The sequence below is a fragment of the Rhinatrema bivittatum genome, chromosome 7 (assembly GCF_901001135.1).
Source record: "Rhinatrema bivittatum chromosome 7, aRhiBiv1.1, whole genome shotgun sequence".
NCBI lineage: Eukaryota > Metazoa > Chordata > Amphibia > Gymnophiona > Rhinatrematidae > Rhinatrema > Rhinatrema bivittatum.
This window is the reverse complement of record NC_042621.1, coordinates 105,265,862-105,271,861: the sequence shown is the minus strand read 5'-3', so window position 1 is coordinate 105,271,861 and position 6,000 is coordinate 105,265,862.

Below are 6,000 nucleotides of genomic sequence, written 5' to 3'. Positions count from 1 at the left end.
CAATCTGCTTGTGATTTAACTACTCTGAACAATTTTGTGTCATCTGCAAATTTGATTATCTCACTCGTCGTATTTCTTTCCAGATCATTTATAAATATATTGAAAAGTAAGGGTCCCAATACAGATCCCTGAGGCACTCCACTGTCTACTCCCTTCCACTGAGAAAAGTGTCCATTTAATCCTACTCTCTGTTTCCTGTCTTTTAGCCAGTTTGCAATCCACGAAAGGACATCGCCACCTATCCCATGACTTTTTACTTTTCCTAGAAGCCTTTCATGAGGAACTTTGTCAAATGCCTTCTGAAAATCCAAGTATACTATATCTACCGGTTCACCTTTATCCACATGTTTATTAACTCCTTCAAAAAAGTGAAGCAGATTTGTGAAGCAAGACTTGCTCTGGGTAAAGCCATGCTGACTTTGTTCCATTAAACCATGTCTTTCTATATGTTCTGTGATTTTGATGTTTAGAACACTTTCCACTATTTTTCCTGGCACAGAAGTCAGGCTAACCGGTCTGCAGTTTCCCAGATCGCCCCTGGAGCCCTTTTTAAATATTGGGGTTACATTTGCTATCCTCCAGTCTTCAGGTACAATGGATGATCTTAATGATAGGTTACAAATTTTTACTAATAGGTCTGAAATTTCATTTTTTAGTTCCTTCAGAACTCTAGGGTGTATACCATCTGGTCCAGGTAATTTACTACTCTTCAGTTTTTCAATCAGGCCTACCACATCTTCTAGGTTCACCGTGATTTGATTCAGTCCATCTGAATCATTACACATGAAAACCTTCTCCATTATGGATACCTCCCCAACATCCTCTTCAGTAAACACCGAAGCAAAGAAATCATTTAATCTTTCCGCAATGGCCTTATCTTCTCTAAGTGCCCCTTTAACCCCTCGATCATCTAACAGTCCAACTGACTCCCTCACAGGCTTTCTGCTTCGGATATATTTTAAAAAGTTTTTACTGTGAGTTTTTGCCTCTACAGCCAACTTCTTTTCAAATTCTCTCTTAGCCTGTCTTATCAATGTCTTACATTTAACTTGCCAACGTTTATGCTTTATCCTATTTTCTTCTTTTGGATCTTTCTTCCAATTTTGAATGAAGATCTTTTGGCTAAAATGGCTTCTTTCACCTCCCCTTTTAACCATGCCAGTAATCGTTTTGCCTTCTTTCCACCTTTCTTAATGTGTGGAATACCTCTGGACTGTGCTTCTAGAATGGTATTTTTTTTAACAATGACCACGTCTCTTGGACATTTTTTACTTTTGTAGCTACTCCTTTCAGTTTTTTTCTAACAATTTTTCTCATTTTATCAAAGTTTCCCATTTGAAAGTTTAGCACAAGAGCCTTTGATTTGCACACTGTTCCTCTTCCAGTCATTAAATCAAATTTGATCATATTATGATCACTATTGCCAAGCGGCCCCATCACCGTTACTTCTCTCACCAAGTCCTGTGCTCCACTGAGAATTAGATCTAAAATTGCTCCCTCTCTCGTCGGTTCCTGAACCAATTGCTCCATAAAGCTATAATTTATTCCATCCAGGAACATTATCTCTCTAGCTTGTCCCGATGATACATTTACCCAGTCAATATTGGGGTAATTGAGGTCTCTCATTATTACTGCACTACCAATTTGGTTAGCTTCCCTAATTTCTCTTAGCATTTCACTGTACGTCTCACCATCTTGACCAGGTGGACAGTAGTATACCCCTATCACTATAGTCTTCCCTGACACACAAGGGATTTCTACCCATAAAGATTCAATTTTGTATTTAGTCTCATGCAGGATGTTTATCCTGTTGGACTCTATGCCATCCCGGACATAAAGCGCCACACTTCCTCATGGGTGCTCCTCTCTTTCATTGCGATATAATTTGTACCCCGGTATAGCACTGTCCCATTGGTTATCCTCTTTCCACCATGTCTCTGAGATGGCAATTAAGTCTATGTCATCATTCACTACTATTCATTCTATTTCTTCCATCTTACTTCTTAGACTTCTGGCATTAGCATACAAACATTTCAAAGTTTGTTTTTTGTTTGCATTTTCATTCTGCTTTTTAATTGATAGGGATAAGTTAGAATTTTTTTAGCTCAGATGAGTTTTTAGTTACAGGCACTTGGACTATTTTTCTAATTATTGGAATCTCACTGTCGGGATGCCCTAATTCTAATGCATCATTAGTATCCTTTGAAGATATCTCTCTCCGAACCATGCGCTGCTGAGCGACTGTCGGCTTTCCCCTTTGTTCTAGTTTAAAAGCTGCTCTATCTCCTTTTTAAAAGTTAGTGCCAGCAGTCTGGTTCCACCCTGGTTAAGGTGGAGCCCATCCCTTCGGAAGAGACTCCCCCTTCCCCAAAAGGTTCCCCAGTTCCTAACAAAACTGAATCCCTCTTCCTTGCACCATCGTCTCATCCACGCATTGAGACTCCGGAGCTCTGCCTGCCTCTGGTGACCTGCGCGTGGAACAGGGAGCATTTCAGAGAATGCTACCCTGGAGGTTCTGGATTTAAGCTTTCTACCTAAGAGCCTAAATTTGGCTTCCAGAACCTTCCTCCCACATTTTCCTATGTCGTTGGTGCCCACATGTACCACGACAGCCGGCTCCTCCCCAGCACTGTCTAAAATCCTATCTAGGTGACGCGTGAGGTCCGCCACCTTCACACCAGGCACCTGGTTGGTGCTCTCCCATCATGAGACCTTCTTCCTCCAAGGCAGCACCAGGGCTACCAGTCTGAAGTTGGGACTTGACTACTATGTCCCTGAAGGTCTCATCTATATACCTCTCTGTCTGCCTCAGCTCCTCCAGGTCTGCCACTCTAGCCTCCAGAGATCAGAGTCGTTCTCTGAGAGCCAGGAGCTCTTTGCATCGCATGCACATGTACAACTTCTCACCGGTGGGTAAAAAATCTTACATGTGACACTCGATGCAAAAGACTGGGAAGCCCCCTCTTGCTGCTGGACTGCTACCTTCATCTCAGTTTTGATCAGTTCCTAGTTAAGTTTTAGGTTGCTATAGGAGTAGGAATGTGTCTAACATCCTTTAAATGTATTAGTGAATTCACTATGTGTCTGGTAGTGGCCTACCGGGGGTCTGATCGTATTCTCAATAAAATTTTTGTGATGGGTTGGTTTTTTTTTTTTTGTGAAAGTGGCACCTGCCTATAAATTAAGGGGTAGATTTTAAAAAGCATTTACTCGAGCAAAACTGGTTTTTGCTCGAGTAAATACACTTTACTCAAGTAAGTGGGCTTTTCAAAATTGCTACAATATATGCCATTGAATTGTCCATAGGATTTACTCAAGTAAGTGCACTTTACTCGAGTAAATAGCTTTTGAAAATTGCTACGATAGTATGTCACATTTACATGCGTAACTCCTTTGAAAATGACCCCCTAAGGGATGAGCTAGGGGTGGGTGGGGGAGGATTGGGAAATACAAACAAGAGGGTTCTGAGGCTGGTTTAGTCTTTTTAGAACAAAGCGATAAGAAGAAATGTAAAACAGCCAATCGTTTCACAGGGCTTTGCAAAATGCTGCTGGCTTTGAAGCCCACATGGGCAAGACTGAAACTTTCTTAGTGAACCGTTACAGAAACGCCTCCACAAGCTGGGGACAAGGGGGGGAGGGCAAGGTCCAATGGCAGCGGACCTAAGACCCATGTGACACAGGGGGAACATGAAGGGCAGTCCCTTGAGCCAATAAGGCACTTAGGAAGACTCAATTAGATTGAGAGGGCATTCAAGCTCTTCCCAAGTGAGAGAAAGCAAAGGGGGAAGGGAACTTCTCTTAAGGGCAAAGCTCCCTTAAAGGCAGGGCTCCCAGACTTTTATCTTGGGTTACAAAAAGTGTTTCAGCACTAAGCACAGTTAAACTACAATATGTACAGATATAAACATGTACCCACTGCTGGGGACAGAACAATAACTATATATACTGCTGAGCCAATGAATGCTTTGCTTAGTACATTGGATCTGCCCCCATTAAATCTGTAGAAAAAAAAGTTAATTGGACTCTACAATTACGGAGAAGGAAATTTAGAAAGCTAAAATATTCCTAACTCCTCGCAGGTCGCCGCAGAAAATGGTTTTAGGGTGGAATTTTATCAAGCCTTTAATAGCAAACTGACTTTCAAGCTAAAGCAACTATATGCAGATTTCATGTCCCAGAGCAGAATGAGGGTACTTTTGCTGAGGCTGTGATTATAGGCCCGCTGCTTATTTGATGCTTGGATAGTAGCACAAAGATTAAGCAAAGCCATGGGAGGATTAGTTCCCACGGATCGGTCAGGTTTGTAACATGATCATTACTCCACAGATATTGCAGGACTATTTTTGCACTATTCCTGCACATAGCTAAAGACGTGGAGGTCCCAGCTGTAGCAATTTCATTGGATGCTGAAAAGGCTTTCAATCAAGTATAGGGGGGAGTATTTATTTCAGGTTTTGCATTGGTTTGGTTTTGGAAAATCTCTTATGCAAATGATATGCATGCTGTACGCAGCCCCTACAGCAAGGTTATTGATGAATAATATTCTTTCACTGTCCTTTGTTCTAGGTAGCAGTACTAGCAGGGGCTGTCTCCTTAGCCCTCCTTTAGTTTAACTTTTGGTTTAAAAGGCACATGATTGCAAATAGGATATGGCATAAAATACAGATCTGACTCACATGTAAGCTGTAAGATATCTTTCATGAAATATAATGTATTAGATATAGTACAGTATAGAAGTTAAAAACATGACATATCAATGGCTTGGTGAGTGGTTAGTAAGAACTGTTTTGGGCAATATTGGTCTCTTGAAATGTGTTTTATTGTGTACATTGTTTTAACGCTATGATTATGTTGTAAATCGCTTTGAGAGATGAATCAGTAAGGAGATTAAGAAGTATTTTTAAAACAAATAAAATAAAACTAAAAATCAATTTGTTCAATAAGTTACAAGAAGTGTCATTTCTTGCATCATTTGTGGTTTTCTAAACTGCTCCGTTGAAATCCTTTCACTTCACTTGCTTTGTCTCATTGAATGTAAATTATCCATCTGTACAGATGATATATTAATCTGTCTGAGGTAGATGTTTCCATTCTGAAACTGTTAGACACTAATTGCCTTGTTTGTGGCTCTATCAGTTTAAGAAATCAATTGGGTCCAAACTGAAAGCTCTGCCCCTTAATATTTATTGCAGAAAGGCTATTTTGGATCCTTATTCATTTCAATGGAAACAAGAGGGGAACAAAGTATTTAGGAGTGATTATGATTTCAAAAAGACAATTTTGATTAATATGGGAAAAACTGAAGATTACCTTCAGAAAATTAAAGTGGTCACTGTTATATTTATTCTGGAAGACTTGAGGCTATTAAAATGTCTACTATGCTGCGGATAAGTTATATACTTAAAAGAGAGTTTTAAAAGTCTGGCGCGTGCATTAACTAGGGGATGTGCAAATACGATGGGCTCGCGTGCACCAAGCGGATTTTAAAAGCTGCCTAGACACACGCGTATCTCCCGGAGCAGGCACATATCGGAAGGTTTAAAGAAGGGGTGGGCCGTGGGCGTTTCGGGTGTGAACCTGAGATGTACACGTAAATACTTACAGGATCCGTTGCGTGCCGAGGCCCCTGCTGTGGAACTGTACTTCTACTATGGATGACGTGTAAGGTAAAAGAAAAAAAAAAATAGGCAGATTTGTAGGGTTTTAAGGGTTGGAGATAAAGGGGGGGGGGGGGGGAGTGGGCTATTAAACTAGGGGGGTTTAGAGGACCTCTCTCTTAACTGGGTGAACTGGGGGCAAACTGGGAAAACTGGAAGTAGCACTGGCACGCGCCTCTTCTGCGATCCCCCGATCTACGCAGTAGAAGAGGCATTTGCATACACAGGTGCAGTGCCCGTGTGCCCCCTGGCCAGGCTATTTTATAACTTGCGCAGGTGTGTTATAAAAAGGCTGCGTCCCTGGGCGCAGGGGGACGTAGGAGCATCAATGTGCACCTGGG